This window comes from Heliangelus exortis, chromosome 2 (assembly GCF_036169615.1).
Source record: "Heliangelus exortis chromosome 2, bHelExo1.hap1, whole genome shotgun sequence".
NCBI lineage: Eukaryota > Metazoa > Chordata > Aves > Apodiformes > Trochilidae > Heliangelus > Heliangelus exortis.
The window spans coordinates 62823762-62841208 of NC_092423.1; the positions used below are offsets into that span (position 1 = coordinate 62823762).

The window sequence follows — 17447 nt, forward strand, 5'->3', positions numbered from 1 at the left end:
AAAGTTCTGAAGCATGGTTGTATCCATTTTTCTTAGTACTGATGATGCATGTCCCATTTATATGCAAACATACATAACAAAGAAGCCTTTTCCTTAGCACTACTTCACAGAATGCAGTACTGCAGATTGGGTTTCATAGAAAACCAGTCTTTCCAGACAAAGGGCAGAAAGGAACAAAAATGTTTATAGAACCTTGACAGCTCTGGGGAATAGCTTTTGCTGTATTTGCTGGTACTTACTATTTATATTTACTTGGTCACACATGTTGTTTTTTAAGTTTAATCCCTGCACTTAAAATACTTTCTCTTTGGAAGGAATGGCGCAGTGGTTAGGCTCTGGACTCTCAGATCCTGTTTCAAATTCTCCATTTGCTTGCTGGGTAGCAATATGTACATGTATCTTTCATCACAAGGAAGCTATTCCAAATTTTAATGGTGTAACCTCATCGCAACCCAGCAGAGTGACAACTCTTCTTATTGCTTCCACTTTGCAGATGGGAACAAATGAGTTGAGTTCTTCAGGGGATGCTGCAAACTGGCAGTGGCAGCAAGTTGCATTAAAATGCCACACTGAAAACTGGTGTTGAGGAAAAAGCACACATCCTCTTCAAACCACCAGCAATATGGGGAAGGGAAGGGGCTGGACTGTGGACAGCTGGAAGCTGCTGCTAGTTCAGTTACCAGAACTGAATTTCAGTCAATACCCTGATCACTCTATTTAATGTTCTCACAAGCTTTTCAGTGCACTGGCATGACCCATCCAGAAAAGAAATCAACCAGCAAACCACAAAAAACCAAGCACACCTTCACATGAAGTGACAGAAAGAGTTAAGTTTCATCAATCAACACAATTCATAATTTATTTTTTTAAAAGTGTTGAGTTGAACATAGTTTAATGCCATTATTCACTTGGCTTTAACATGGAAATGAGGTTTTTCAGTCCCCTAAAACTGAAAAATAACTGCTCATATTCTCTTTTCTCATACTAACATTGATGCTGATATCACTGAAAACTCAGTAGAAAGCTCTAGCAGTTTCTGATTGACTTGGTACTTTCCAGGCAATGCTACCTTTCAGATTCATTAACGACAGATTTTACTCCTGAACTTTGTCCCCTGATGTTTGTGAAATGACCCCAATCACACAGGTTATCTCCCCAGTCCTGGCAAATCATCCTGGCTTCAATTTGTTTTAACACTGCATTTCTCTTTGGGTATGTTGTCCTTATGTCACCCCAAAGAGAGACCAAGGATTAAGAGGGATTCTTGGGGAGAGCAGAGATAAAACAGGAGGATAAATGCAAGAAACTATTTGTCTGCAATCCTGTTAGTGGAGAAAATGCTTTACAAGGTTACCTTGTGGGGAATATGCCCTGTCCAATAGTATAAAAATCCTCCATGCAGCTGCTCAGTAAAATCCCAAAGTATAAAATACTTCTTTGAAGCCAAATTAATGATCCATAGCACGTTGGAAAGCATTTCTTCTGACATTTCTGTAGACACAACGTTCTTTCACCCTTCTGCCTTTCAGCAGAGCCTCAGGAATAGAATTGCTTGGATTGATAAAACTCAGGAATAGAAAACAGCGGCAGGGATTGCCACAATGGAAACTACAATGAGGAACAGAGGGTGTATATTGTGCTCACAGCCATTCTTTCTAAGTAACACTAGGCTGAACACTTGGGGATATAATGGAGGTATTTTGTGCCCATTCTAATACGGGTTAAGAATAGAAATAACAAAGAATGTAATTCTCTTCATCTGGTTTCTTAATGCTTCCTCTTGGTTTTATCTGGTTAGTTTCCCTTTTGTCTAGCGGTAAAGTTTTAATTTGTAACATTTGGTCCATGGAGAACTAAAGCTGGTCTGCATTTATAAACTGCTGAACACTATCATAAAAATCTTCTGCATGACCTGAATGACCACCTTGAAACAATGGAATTTCTGTTGGTTAAACACGGTCCCTCCCAGTAAAATAAATTTTTTACCAAACCAGAAAGGCTAAAGAATAAGAGACAACTAACAACAGAGTCCATTCACGGAGCTGGAGTGGTATAAAAATCTCTTGGCCCTTCAGCAGAAGCCCTGCATTACCAGTGGAAGTGTCAGCCTCTCAGGCAATCCTGAAGGCAATTCCAGCTCTCCCAGGCTGTTGCTTACCCTCCAGTGGCTGTGCCTTTCCCTGGAGATCTGCACACAACTACCAGGGGCCAGGGCACTGATGGCAATGCCCATAGGATCACCAATAATTTCCACATAATAGTCTCCAAAACTCTGTACGCATTAGCAAATGATTTTTACCAAATGATTTTCTCCCAGTTCCTTCACATCTTACCCAGCCCAGTATTCTAAATAGTCAGAGCTCCAAATACTGCTATCCTGGGGGAAGGAGTTGGTTGCATAGCCCGTTCTTCCTTTCCTACCTACCCCCTTTAGTGGGGGGATCACACCTAGGAGGAATGTATGAGGTTTCTTCCAGGTTATCATGTTTCAGAGAGAGATGGCTTTCCTATTTACAGCTACTGTTTCTCTGAGGTGTGCTGATTAAGCAGCTATGACATTGCTTCTCTTCTTTTCTGCAAGGCCAACCCATAGCAGTTTCTCTAGGGTGATAAAGCACAGTGGCTCTAGGCTCTGCTCTGCAAAAAAGACCTCATGAAAGACCATACATGTGAAAACCCTGCCTAAGAGCACCTGAGACCCAAGGGGTACCATAAAGCTCAAATGTCACTGAAGGAGAAGAAGTCATCACTTAAAGCTACTATGAGTTATTTTCAGTGCCTCTTAATCCTGGGCAAACTTTGGCTCATGTTGTTTCACACGTTACACACGCAGACAGCCTTCGTGCCCATGAGCTACATGCCCAGTGACTGAGGATCTGACAGTTTTTTAACAAACTCAGAGGAGCTTTCAGGAAGACCCACTTCTGGCCTAAAAAATGTGTGAGAGAGATTGGAATGGTGACTCCAGACCTGCCTATACATGGGACTGTGGAACAAAATGTATTTATCAATGCACCTTGCAGGGGAGCACCATACCCACGACGGGACAGCTGCTGACCTCAGGTGCAGGAGACTTTGATTTGCCTTGTCACAAATTCCAGACTTAGACCACAACAGGTATCAAGCTCAGCCCCTCAACTTGCCATCCTTCTTGGACTCAGCATATGAATCCAGTGAGTGGATTTTAAATGCTTGGATGTCTTCCCAGCCACAGTCCTTTGTGGCATAGTAAAAACCCTTCCCTTCCTCCTCAACATATGCTGGAGCCTATAGAAACCAGTATAGCATCCCTGCAGAGGTGCTCAGTGACACTGAACAGCCTCAACAGGTGCATTGCTCTTGCAGACAACACACATTACTGTGTCACTATTAATACACCAGGAATATGAACAGCCTGTGCACCTTTGTTTGCATGGGAAGTGTAAATTATGGAGTTCCCAGGTTTGGAGTCATCAACTCTTGCAGCTCTAACAGAGCTGTTTTTGAGGACAGCCTAGACACAGGACCACAGGCACTTGGGCTAAGTGAGGAATGAAGACCCAGGGGTCAGTCAGTCAGAGAAAGGTGTGCATGGATGCTGTACAGATGAAGGTTGCAATGCTCTGGTGACCAAGAGGGTTCACAAATCAGGGAAGAAAATAAATTAATCACACTTCTTCCAGACTGCCTGGCTGAAGAAATCCTCCCATCAGTAGCCTCCTGTGCTGCTGCACGGACAAGCTGCTCACTCCCTGCACTATTAACTTCAAGGCAGGAGCTGTTTATTGTTTCAGATTTAAGAATTCAAAATGGCAAATCAAACTGATTTCCTGGGAAGTGAAAAGAGAAGTACAGTCAAACAGTCGCTCTACTCAGGGTCTGTATTCACCATAGCAAAGATACACTCTGCAGGGTGAACAGTCGTGGGGTGACATGTCTCAAAAACGCTCTTTTTCCTCTGGATAGCTCTGGAGCCACACACCGCAGAAAAATAAGGTGTACTTTTGCAGCAAGCAAAAAGGAGTGCAGATCAAGAACCTGTGGACAGAAATCAGGCTACCTGCAGAAGGCACAAAGCCTCATTCCCTTCCAGCTCTTAGCCTGACCACAGCTGCTATTTCCAAGCCACGCTCACTGGATGAGAAAAGGGGAAAGACAATGAAGGTAAAGCTCTCTACGCTTGTTTATCTCAGGACCTCCTGATTTTCTGCACAACTAAAGGAAATAGAGACCTTGAAAACTCTCCCTCATGGCTAGAAGATCTCTAGAAGGTGAAAAAGGGATTGATTCAAACTTACCTGTGATCTCATCAATTTATGTTTTCATTCATCAGGCTCCACCACTCCTGCCACATGAAAAACTTGGCTGAGCAGTGCAGAATGAAAAGAGAAAACATGAGGCAGGTAACATTATTACCACTCTCACCCCAAATTCACACAGCTGTGCTACAAACCTGCACCTTCTCTAAACTACTGATGCAAAGGAGAGGTGGCCAGAAGACCTATACAGACCCCACACACATCGAGTGTACAGGGAGAAGAGTGGAGAAAGCCTGCATCCTCTACAGTCATGGAGAAAACAATGATAGAGCAAACCAGAAAGAAAAACACCCCAATGCTGACAGCTTAAGGGAAGGAAGATTAGCTTTTTATTGCCCCAAAGGGGTCATGCCTGTGCGTGGTGAAACCGTGGCCATTAGCAACAGAGAATACATGTAGGAAGTGTTACGACCCATGACATCCTTTGTAGCCACCAGGGAGTCCAGACCTCACACGGGGGTAACATTTTTTTCTGCAAAATGCTCTGGTGAAGAAGGCATCCCCACACCCTTCCCCACTCCTCCCCCTCCTTTTGCACTTCAGGCAACCAAGGCAAGAAGAATCAGCTGTGACCATAACCTCCCACCAGTGCCACAATACAAATGCTATTGGCCCTGATTCAAGGAATCAATTAGATTGACTGCCCCTTGGCTGATGAGACCACCGTTCTACTCTCAGGGGAGTCCCATACATCCTGTCTCACCTTCTGTGTTGCCTAGTTGGGTCCTTTTCTTTTGGGCCCACACTGCTCCTGCTGGCCAGTCTGTACTGTAAGGCAGACTGCATCTGGATGCCTAAGCAGGAGAGCATGGAAAACCTCTGCTGTCTTCTGCTGCTCCAGACTTCTTCCAGATTTGCCTCCTTCTCACCTGTTTCCCATCCAAAACTTACCTCTCAAAACCCAGGAAAAAGCACATCTAAGGAAGTGCCCACCCTGCTGCACAGAGCAGCAATTGCTTAACGCTGTCCCCCTCGGCATGGGGGTAGGGGACATGGCAAGCCTGAGAGGGTGCAGCCCAAGCTACTCCTCACTCAGTGTGGCACTAAAGCATTTTTCTTTTCTAAAGCACAGATAATGATCAAGCAAAAACTTCTGAAAGTCTTTGGAAAAATTACTATTAGAACAAACGAGGCTGGCACTTCATGTTGCTGTGACAGAGCTCCCTGCTTCTCTGCACGTAAGCAGCTTGCCCTGCCTCTTCTCCTGCCATCTCCGCAGGGTCTCCCATGGAAGCAGTGTGGTCTACAGGCCTCAGAGGTACCACTCAAACCCACACAGCGTCCAGCAGCATGCTGATTCATCCTCAGGGGCTGTACCTACTCCCCACGAGAAGATCCATGCTGTAAAAGGCAGGCGAGGAACACATCTGATGATACCACACAAGATGTTGGAGCACTGCATCACTGCCTATCGATTGACCTGTTATCCCCTACACAGAGGAAAAAAAAGATGCTCAAAGCAAGCCATCTTTTGCAGGCATGACAGCTGTTCCACCACTTTCTGGCATGAGCCTCAGTTCATACTGCAGCCTTGTCACTCTCCACCCCATTCCTGCAGCTCCTTTCCACCATGGACTACCTCCAACTCAGGAGGGTTGATGGCAGCCCCATGACATCTTGGAATCATTGCACAGCGTTGCTTTCCTGCCCCATTTTCTTGATGCTTTCTGCCTCCTGGCCTCTTTTCTGGGCCACCTTTAAGCAAGGGCAATGAAAAGAAATAGAAGATCTAGAAACACTGGACTGGGACATCGTCTTTAAGTGGTCATTAATGGCATTGAAATGGAAACAGATTAGCATCTGTGGCATTCCAGCCTTCTCTATCCAGCTTGCTCAGGCCTATTCCTTGCTTTCACACAATTGATTAGTTTGAATAAACTGTTTATCACAAAGGCATACATTCAATTTAACTATCCACTGTGGCCTCTCATAACATGCTTCACAGGTCCCATTCTCAAGACTCACAGTGATGAGCTCAATCCCCTGCAGCCTCAAATCCCTTATTTAACAAGCACCTTTGGATTTCAGTACAACGTTACACAGCTGACAAAGCAGCAATTAAAACGAAATATTTTTAAAAGGTAGGGATGGTGAGAGAATAATCAGATACAATTGCCAGATCCTTGTGTTAACCAAGGACACCAGAGAAGTACGGCTGATTCAGCCTCATCACCACTTAATGTGAATAAACAGCTTACGAGTGGGAGAGGCTGAAAGGGGAGCAGCCTCCTTCCCTGTCATGGGAGAGGGAATGTGATGATCATCAAGTACCAGAAAAGCTCCTGTTTGTGAAACACATGAAGTGAAGGAGCCTGCCACTCCTCCCCACAGCTTCCCAGAAGTGATGGTGAGCTCCTGGAGCAGACTCTCTCATCATGCCATCTCATGGTAAGTCTCACATCATCTTCACAATGCAGAATCACAACCGGGTTAAAAGACAAAAGCTTTCTGACAGCCTGTTCTTTTGGATGCCTCTTTTTTCTGCATATACGACCTAAGCCCTTATGCTTGTCTTTTCTGAAAAGCATCCTGGAACCTAAGCTAGTGCTGTCAGCCTTTCCCAGAGCCACATGAACAAGCCTTCAGGTCCTTAGAAGTAACAAAACACAGCCCACCCACCAGCCAGGGAGGCAAAAGGCTTTCAGGGAACAGTGCAGTGTAGCACTGCAGAGCATCTCCTCTCCCATGGCAGGCGGTTTCTGCAGTGGACATAGGTGCACAGCTAAGTCCCAGGTCTCTTGGCATGGCAGCTTCCTCCCAGCCTCTGGCCATCCACATGCCATTGGTGAAAAAGAGGTTGATAGCCCTGATGTACAGCAAACTGCTGAAAGGAAGGGTTGACTAATCATACCCTTTAAGCTGCTCACCTAACAGCTGCTGTCACTTAAATTAAAACACTGACCATTACTTTTGGTCCCTGGCAGCCTACAGAGAGGCAAGGTTGTATTTTTCTGTTAGCTGAGAAGAAAAATCAGCTCTTCACCTCACACTTCCCTTACCAGTAAAGCCTAACTATCAAGCAAAAAGGACTCAAGCAGGGAAGAAGATGGAGTGCAGTCTTCTCCTTCCAGCATGAGATGGGCTGGCTCTGCCCCTGCAGAAGTGCTACCATGCATCTCCACCACCAAGCTCTACATGGTCAGATGACTGGTCATGCATCTGCAATACAAAAGTTCTGCAACTAAGGAAAGAGCCAGACTGTTCTCCCTAGATGTTTGCCCTCAAAGGACAGTTTTACAAGGACTGGACACTGGAGAATGGCTTTTGCCAGTTTGGCAGAGCAATTTCTATTCCCTGGGTTCCACAATCAGTTTTCTTTTCAAAAATCTGGCCTGGAAAAACAACACCTGAATGATAGGTTTAAGGCAAGCCACTATCCCTCTAATAAAAACAACTTCAAAAGATATGCATAAAAATGATACAAATACCTTATGTCAAAGAATTCACAAACAGCAAAATCCAAACTTTCCTGGAAAGTGTTCAAGAATGGACTCGGTTCCGGATCTGATGTTTGATATACCTTCCCTCCTTGTTACTGGGAGTATGAGAGCATCATGGTCACTCAGCTCAGTCCTCCCCTCATGTTACTGGCCTGTGAACACAGGCTTCCTTTAGGTTGGCATCAACCAGCCTAGCTTCTGTAAACAAACTTATCAGATGTTTAAAAGTAAAACAGAAGGGAAATGGGCCAGGAAATTTTCCAGTACAGTTCTGAATGAGCGTTTCAAGTGGCAGAGACCTCAGGAGTCCCATAGCTAACACTGCTGGGAAACAATCCCCTGCTAACAAAGACATAAGACCCACCCAAGTAGGAGAAGGGCTGCAAAGCTAAGGAACTAGGAGAAAGCTGTGAAAGAAAATACATTATTAAGGGAAAAGGAAAAAAATCAAAGCAAGAACACCAAAGAGGAAAGAAATAAGTCTCCAGGATTAGCAGGGAGAAGTACAGGTTTAAGAGAGATCCATTGTGTCAGTACAGCTTCATAAAAGCTTACAACACGACCTTTAAAAATAGCTTTATTTCTATTGCCAAAGCACCACCACAACCTGCATCAAATAAAGTTACAATCCATCAAGGAGCTGAATGCAGTGGCTTTAATGGGATTTTATGATACTTAGTAACTTGCAAGGCCAGATTCCTGCCACAAATCGCTGAATTGTCTAGGAAAACACACAGGAGGAAACAACAGTAGAACCACCCTGAGGAGTTACTCTACGCACAATCTTTTACATATCACTGAACATTATCAGCTGTTCTTGGGAGTTTTGGGGTGGAGGGGCTACCCTATTTTTCGGTGAAATGTTCTGGGTGTGCATACCACCAAAAAAACCCACCTCAAAAAAAAAAACAAAACCCCAAAAAAACCCCAAAAAACAACAACAACAAAAAAAGGAGTTGCTTGCAATAGAAAAGACAGAGTCACTTGTAATAGGGAAGAAAAGACCCTGCAAGTTGCTTCCTGCTGCTCAGTAGGCTGCCTATCAGCGAGGACTGTGGAGCTAAGCCAAGTTTGAACTCACCAGTGGTAAGGTTTTATGAGCAGCTCAGCCTGGCAGCCTTGCCCACATGAGTGTTTGTCACAAGGCTGACAATCCTTGCTCAAGGGAATTGAGACCAGGACTGAAAGGGATGCTTGTAGGTCAGGTTTAATCCTCAAGAGCCTGTGGGTGGGTGAACAAAGAAAGGGTGGGTGTGTACGTAAAAATAAGACCGCAAGACACCTGGTTCTGTGTACTGCTACTAGCCTATTCCTTCCAACACCATTAATAGCATGCCAGACTTCACAGAAACAAAAGCAAGCAGCCAGGCTCTTCCTCCCTCGAACAATAACACAGAACAGTAAAATAGAAGCAGAGACGGATTCAATTAGCCCAAGATCTTTTTTGATAAAGGTTACTCAAATAGGCCACGTACGGAAGCTCTCCGCATCTACAACATTTCTGCACTGTTATTTGTAATAATATGACACCTCAGCTTGCAGAAGATGCCACACTGGATACTAATAGCAGATTTATTATTAGATTTTCTGCATGGTTACATAAGCCTGCAAAAGGGGAAAAATGTAAATGATTCAAGAAGATATTCTTCCTGTGGTTCTCATGAAATCTTTAGTATCTCAAGATTGACGACAATCCCTCCTGGCAAGAAACAATCAATTTTTATGCTTCATTAAAAGACTTCTTCTAGTACTTTTAAGAAAATGCCCAAAGGCAAGTCAAGCAAGGAATATATATTTTTAATCTAAACATCCTGGGCAAGATTTTACTCTCCTATCTTTCAAGCTCTTCTCCTAAAATAAAATGAAGCTGTGCATGCAACTTTGTGTTTATTTCTTCCTCATAATCTAACTACAATCTGAGGACATGTCACCCTACCTAAACACAGCTGAGTGAGGAGACACGAGTTTCACAAAAGGACATAGTAAGGGCAAATGCAAGGGGGGTATGCTCAGTCTCTGGTAACACTGAGGCAAAAAGACTCCAGCCATAATACAAGCACATAACTCAAAGTCAGTCCAGACAGAAGACAGAGTAACTTACTCATGTCGATGTAATGGCTGCAGGCACTCAAGAACCTGTCCAGCTGTGTGACCAAGAACACATCTCTTCTATTATTCAGAAATGTATGGGCCATAGCAGTGATCTTGTAAGCACATCGTGACTGTATAATCCCCAGAGGACCTTTTCCCTGGAATCAATCAGTGGCACACACCGAAGTCCATTACTGCATCCACCGGATCTAAGCCTGCTGACCTCCTTCTAGGAATATAGCCTAATATGACACAAGCCCAAAGCTAAGCCACCACTATTAACCAGATATATCCAGTGTGAGCTTACAGGTCACTCAGCCAGATCACAGCACTGCACCCACCATTCTACAAAGCAGCAGATGCAGGAAGGGTTTACCACACACTGCAGCATCTCTCCTTACCTGTCAGTGAGCAGAACACTAATTTAACTGTCATGAGTCTCATGCTTCACTGCTGTGCAAATGGCATAGAAGTTACTGGTGCACAGGGTCTGCTCACAGCTTAGATAAGTAAGATAAATCTATCTCAGGTTCAGAGGGCTGGCTGCCAAGTGAGCAAGAATCATAGTTCTTCTCTCTTTAAACACAAATGGTGTCTGGCAAACTTATGTTTTGGAGGGCACAATGCTCTTGCCTCCGTGCATACAGAACAGTCCCCAGCCCAGGGCAAGCCTCTGGCATCAGCAAGGAACTAGGTGGACATCACCAACACAGTAGAAGGTTTTGTTGTTGCACTATCAGCTCATCTAACCCACCTAAGAAAGTGTGACAGTTGGCTTACCTTGTCTCTGGTAAATATAGTACTTCCATAACTCATACACAAATACATATAGTATCTTCTGAGACACTCATTGAATTACCCATGAGGAAAGTTTTAGGGTTCTGTAGCAATGTACTTTCATCTACTAAAAAAATTTTTTTTAAAAAAGCAACTATTGCTAAACCTTTGCAGACAGAGTAAACTGTGGCAAGGATTTTTTAGATCCTGCATCCTGGTTATGGTACAGGAGGCCAAATTCAACCTTGTTTCTTCACCTGAACCACATCTGGCAGGAACTATTTTCAACCTCTACACCCGTGATGGATGATCCATGGTACCATAGCAAAGCTGTGACATAAAAATGATGCTTGTATGAGGCAACTACTATGTTCTGGAGAAGGAAAGGTGCTTTTTTAAGCCCTCAAAGACCAGAACTCAGGGCTTCTACCTTGTGGCCTCTGTTTGCAAGAAGTAAAATTATTCTGAGCACTGCAAGTCCTTGAATCCCTTCATGAATTTCTGTAAGTCTATGAATACAGGATTTTCAAGAAAGCCTTTTCTGTCCTGCACTACTTCATGAAGGCATTCCTGCAATGATGGGCAGCTCTGCACAAATATCAGAGTCCATCTGCATCCCTGCTCAGTTCACCACTGAAAATGGACTTTGTGAGGACCAGGATTTTGAATCTCGTCATCTTGAGTTCGGCTGCTAAAGCTGTTTTTAAGAAATCAGAAAAATGCTTGATTTTTAGATGAGCTGAGCAGCTGCATGTTCTTGTTACTTAAACAGAAGATGCAAGGTTCAGCACCTTTGAGGATCAGACCAGCTTTATTTAGGTCCTAGCTTCAGTCACCCATAGAAGAGCGAAGTCAAGTGAGATTCACATCCTTTTCAAAGTGTCATGCTTTTTATACATGCAAACGATAAAGCTGCCTGTATTAGTGAACACAAAACCTGAAACTGCATACTTGGAGCCACTTGTACCACCGACATCCCACTTCTAAGTAGCTCCATTCAAATGTAAATGAGACACATTGCAATTTCAGGATTATTTACTACATTTGTTTAGTACAATCACCTTGCAAGAAGTCTTTAAGCACTTTATTTGCAAAGAGCTGCAAAATTTGCCCCTAGGAAGGTGGATACAATGAGTCTAATTTTTTTTTTTTAAACACAGAAAAATCTAAGCAGAACAAAAAAAAGCCTCAGAAAAATATGCGTGGAAACCTGGAAGAGAGATTTAAGATCCTTTTGAAAACGCAGCTCTCAAACCAGAAGGAAAAATGCTTGCTTGCTCTTTACACAGGTGGAAGCTACCTGCATTCATGGGGGTGCAGGAAGCAAAACGAGGTAAAAACTTAGTATACTTAGATTGTAACCAGGTTATTGTATTAATTATTTACAGTCTTGCCTTAAGAGGATGTAGACTTTTTTTTGCATATGCACATTTGGATTTTTTTATACCTTTATAACTGCTGATATAAAGAGATTTGTTCTTTGCCTCAGAAGAAATGATCTGATTCTGCCTTCATTTACACTGATCGAGCTCTTAAATCCAACAGTTACACTGCTGTAAAATTACTATTATCAAGGGGAAGAACGTTCTAAAATTATCCCTTCGGCAGAGAGTACCAAGCCTGAAACTCTCAGTGCTTTCAACACCATTTTATCAGGACTGTGATCTCGGCATGGCTGGTAATGCAGCAGCCGAAGCCATGAAAGGGAGCTTTGTGCCCAGCTACACACCAGGCCATGTAAGACTTCCAGGTTTTTGACTGCCCAACAGGGCTGTTGCTCTTAGTAACACGGCAAGATTGATTAGGTACAACTGAAAAAAAAAAAAAAAAAAAAAAAGAGACATTTAAAAAGACAGCAGTGGAATAAAGTTCCTCCTCTAAGTAAACTGCTACATCGCATGCAAGTGAAAAATGCCAAGTTGCCAAAAGAGGCAAAGTGCTTAAATATTTCAGATACTTGTAGGAAGATTCAGAGATTTGTTTATAATGGGAGATACCTCAGCCCTGTCTGATCCAGCATGAACACAGTGTGATATCTCTGGTGAACCACACATGAACCTGCAACTGTGTCTCCAGCCTATGACCCTGTGAAGGCAAACCCAACTACTTTCACTATTGATGTGATGTTTACCCTCTAGATATGATTCTGTTTTCTGCTGGCACTTCACTCCCATCGGTGGAAGCTGAACAGCAAAAAAGAGAGATGGACTTTTCACCAGAGAGTGTAGTGATAGGACAAGGGGCAATGGTTTTAAACTGAAAAAGGGTAGATTTAGGGTTAGATATTAGGAAAAAATTCTTCATTATGAGGGTAGTAAGAACTGGAAGAGATTGCCTAGGAAGTTTGTTGATGCCCCCTCCCTGGAAGTGTTTAAGGCCATGCTGGATCAGGCCTTGTGCAACGGGGTCTAGTGGGAGGTGTCCCTCTCCATGCAGAGGGGCTGGATCTTGATAATCTTTGAGGTCCCTTCCAACCCTAACCATTCCATGATCCTATGATTCCCTGGAAAGCTGCCATCCTTTAGGAGGCTCCAGCAGACACATCCCAGCCAAGATGCCGGGGAGCAGGAGATGCCTGCAATGAACCAGCCCCCATATCCCATCTCTTCCCTCTCAGGGATGTTTCAGGGGGATCTCATCTTAGAAAATGGCTTTTCTTGGGAAGACAGAGGTGGAGGGGAGCAGTCCTGCCAGCCAGCTGGAAACTACTAAGCAGCTCCTTCATAGGATGCTCCCACAGCAGAAGCAACAGGTTAGGACCAACATTTTTGTTGTATGCTGTGTATAGGAATGTCAACTACTCATAAGCACTTTGTTGACTTTACCATCATAGATCTCTGCAGCAGATGAGAACTGCACTCACCATCTAATGGAGATCCACACAGATCTGTAAACTTTACCCCGACACATTACACCATAGCTAAAATTTCACGAACAAACGTGCTGGCTGCAAAAGACTCCAAATCAATCATCTAGTCTTTTCCCAAGATTATTAAGAACAAGTATCATAGCACTGATGTTGTACTCATCTGTCAAAAAAACATGACTCATCATGGACAGGTGGTGAGCACCCAACACCCCAACTAGTGCACAGCAGGGCTTCCTGACTCCCTTGGGTTGAGCTGACAATTAAGTAGCCATCACCCTGCTACCTCCATGCTGCCTCTCCGTGCAATGTCCAAGCATGGCACAGTTGGTCCTGGCTTCTTCCTGACTCCTGCCTGCTCTTCAAACCAGGCAGGTAGCTGTCTACCACAGGAAATGAGGAGAAAGACAATGGTTCCAAAGAAGTGAGGTGGTGATTATTCGGTGCTTCCAGTGCTCCCTTAGCCCATGTAGAGCTCCTTTAAATAACCTCCTTTCTCCTTAGCTCGTCGCTCCATGACACACCCACAGGATTCAAAATCAGATTTTTGGGTTGGGTAAACCCTCTTTGTTCCTTGGACTTCTCCCTTCATCTCTATTCCCGATCTATGTGCCTGATTCTTAGCATTTTTATAGCTGCCCACAAATACAGACTCAAATGGTACACCAAAAAATGCAGATCGGATCAGCTTCACTGCAAGTCCCCGCGCAGACAAGCCCAGATAGTCTCTCCCAGTGCTCTAAAGTTTGCAGAGCTGCTTTATATATCCCTTCCCTTCAGAACACAGATTGGCTCAGTGAGGTGGTATATACACATTACTCTGTATACTGTGTATGTGTGAACATATGTTTGATAGCTAGATCACTCTATTCCAATACATAAAACTGCATATACACTTGTTCTTTTAAAACCTTGCTGCTGCAGACTTTAGCAGAGGCTCCCTCCAGGAATCTCACACCTCTCTGCCCCTCTCAGATTTTCCTCCAGCCACCAGCAGGACTTCGGCAGACCAACGATGCTGCGAGCATCAGCCAGAGGGGGCTGCAAGAGTGTGTTGTGAGATGCAGGCACCTCGAAGGGCTGAGCCTGCCGACTGTGCTAGAGGCTTTTCTCGCTTGCGTAAATCATTTCTTGAAATAATAACGCTTAAAATAGTTCTGCAAGTCTCCAGGTTTCTCACTTATTTATGCACGCAGAATTAGGCAGCTGGGAGTGAACACTATGCATCTGTACACTGGCCAGGTAGTAGTGCTGGATACCTGTGTCAGAGACCATTCGGACCTTGGCTGGGTTCTGAGGCCACCAAACTCATGGAGATGCTGCTGCTGGGTGTTTGTCTGCCAAGTCACATCACCTAAAGCTTGTCAGTGTGCTCTCTGTTGTTCAGTGTTTTCTAATCCAGCTAGATGTTAACAGTGAAGAAAGAGGCCAGACTTCTTGGGATAATGCATTTGATAGTGATAAAAATGTTTCCATGGAGCTTTACAGCAAAACAAAAATTGCTGCCCTTTATCTGATGTGCACACATTTCATGCTTGCAATATGTCTAAAGTGATTTTATGACTAAATCCTGGGAAAAATGCAAAGAATGCTTGGCTAGAAGCATACTTTTCCAGTAAAAACACAACATGGCTTATTAACTGCGGCACTTGGAGAAGGCTATTCAACATGAAGTGCATTTTTTTAGCTCAAGACTGAAAACATGTGTTCAGATATACGTTTTCTTTGGCTTCAGGCACTAATTTGACTGACTACATTAGAGGGGTCTCCAAGCCCTTTTAGCACACGCTAGCTTCAGTACAAATGAAGTGGTATTCTATTAAACATGCCGGGGTATTGCAGCTGACGGCAAGGTTAAAACCTCCTGACTTTTTCAGAATATATTAAGTGGAAATAATGGAAACAAAAAGCTCCATTAGGTTCCTCCTTAGGATTTCTGAAGTTGCTGATCAGCAACCCCTGTTATGGCAACACTTTTCAAAGTCACTGCAAGAAATGTTAATTGTGGTGATGGCAGGGTGGAGACGACGCACAATGAGCTGCGGGAGCAGTACTATTAGTGTTACCGTGAGAACACATTATGCCATTTCCATTCTATCTTTGAATTCTGGTGGGTGTAGGGTGATGTGACTCTGAATGATGTCAGATTACCCAGCCTACATTTTTCTTGGAAAGAAGCTCCTTCCTCCACTCCTCTAGCAGGAGGGCTTGTAAAGACCGTGCTTAGGAAATTTCAGCTTCATCAGACTCTGAAATGATCCCCGCGCTATCTGGAATGTCTTAAATGGGACAACTGGAAGGCGTACGCTGCTTGAATACCTGGAAACATCAGAATATGCTCCCTTGGGCTCACGAAATGGTGAGCAGCGACAACAAAGGGTGGTTTTCTAGACTAATCCCCAGGAAACAGGACTTCACTCTCCCCAATGTGGGCTGAAATCCAGACCATCTCGGGCACATTTGTAAGCAGGTCACAATGTCACTCCTCTTCTCTGCCATTAAAATACTAATTGTAAAAGCTTTTGTCTCTAATCTGCAGCTAACAAACCGGCAACGCTGCACAAAGGGTGCAGCTCAGTCCAACAATGCCTGAAGGGCACACTATCTCCACAGCATGAAACTAAAGATATGTGAAACTGCCCAAGATAGAGCTTGTCAGGAAATGCAATCAAATACTGAGTTTTTGCTTTGAAAGAGCCGTGGATTCGCATCTCTCTGCTCCCTCCTCTCTTTCCCACAGAAATCTCTGCAGCAGAGGGGTGTGTGGGGCAGCAGGGCCAGTACAGCACACCAAACCAGGGCTGTGCACACAGCATCCCCGAGGTTGGCAAGAAGCTGGTATCTCCTAAGAAGCACCATTAGACACAAAAAAAAGAGCAAGCAAACTTTCAACACACACACACACACACATACAGAGGCTGCAGAACAGGTGGCTGAGCCATGAGGACTACTCACTTTAGGTTTGGTTTCTTCCATGTTGGGGAGCAACTCCAGTAACACTCAAACCAGTATAAACCATCTGGCAACAAACCAGAATCAAGCTCAGAAAGAGACCAAACTTCAAACTCTGCTAACTTCTGCTGCTGCTGAACTCGCACGGTACGGAGTCAGGATGAATTGCAAAGATCATCTCCTTTCATGCAAAAATCACTTGCACAACACTAGTCTCCTCTTCATACCATGTCAGGCAAGCTCCCAGTGATACTAAATGGAAGTGAAGATCTGCTGATTCTACAGCTATGAGATGGTGCCTACATTAATAATTTCACCTCCAGCTTTTTAAATGCTTAAAAAAGCCCCCTCTCTCAATGAAAACAGGAACTGCACATGCCACGTTCAGAAGCACTTGCTTCATTCCGCAAGTAAATACAGGAATTAAATTATTCTTTTCCCAACAGAAAATTAAGATGCAGTGTTGCTTTTTTTTTGCTTGGGCTAAGGCAAAAAAAAACCCCAACAATCTGAAATCCAGAATTTTTAAACTTTTAAAAAAGTCTTTCCAATGTGCACTGAAGCTTTAAAAATTAGTTCTTAAACTTGCTGGGGAAAAAAGGAGAGGGGGAGAAGTAATTTTGCAGGTTTGACAAATCTTCCTGCACACATATATAAGCACACATATGCAAGCTGTTCTATTAGAACAGTCATGTACACAGGGAAAGAAGCCTGTCTCCACAGAAATCCCAGTTATGCGACTGGAAGGTGGAAGTAGGGAGAAATTGGCTAAAGCCATCTTCAGCTGTACCAGGAAATGCAAAAGTCCTCAGCTCTTTTCACATATCTCAATATTTAAATGTGATGGGAAAGTAAGAGTAACACCATCTTGTTTGAGGTGAGTCTGCTGTAAATTACAGCTGCATTAATGTGTGTGCATGTAAAAGGCAAAGACTGTTTATAATATACTGAAACATGTATTTTTACTCATAACAGGACCAGAGTGTGGGGTTTCCCCTCTGCTGAATCCACCCCTCACAATCA

General features: G+C 43.8%; 1 protein-coding gene across 10 annotated transcripts in view; it reads right to left on the reverse strand.

Annotated features, from left to right (window-relative positions):
• ATXN1 (ataxin 1) overlaps positions 1-17447 on the reverse strand; it is a 277784-nt gene that overhangs the window by 40818 nt on the left and 219519 nt on the right. Inside the window, exon 1 of one of the 10 annotated variants that reach the window (XM_071736404.1) lies at positions 4278-4336. The exons of the other annotated variants lie outside the window; for them this stretch is intronic. The gene's annotated coding sequence lies outside the window, so the exon portion shown is untranslated. Of the gene's footprint in view, positions 1-4277; positions 4337-17447 lie in introns of those variants that run through there. 10 annotated transcript variants of the gene reach the window in all.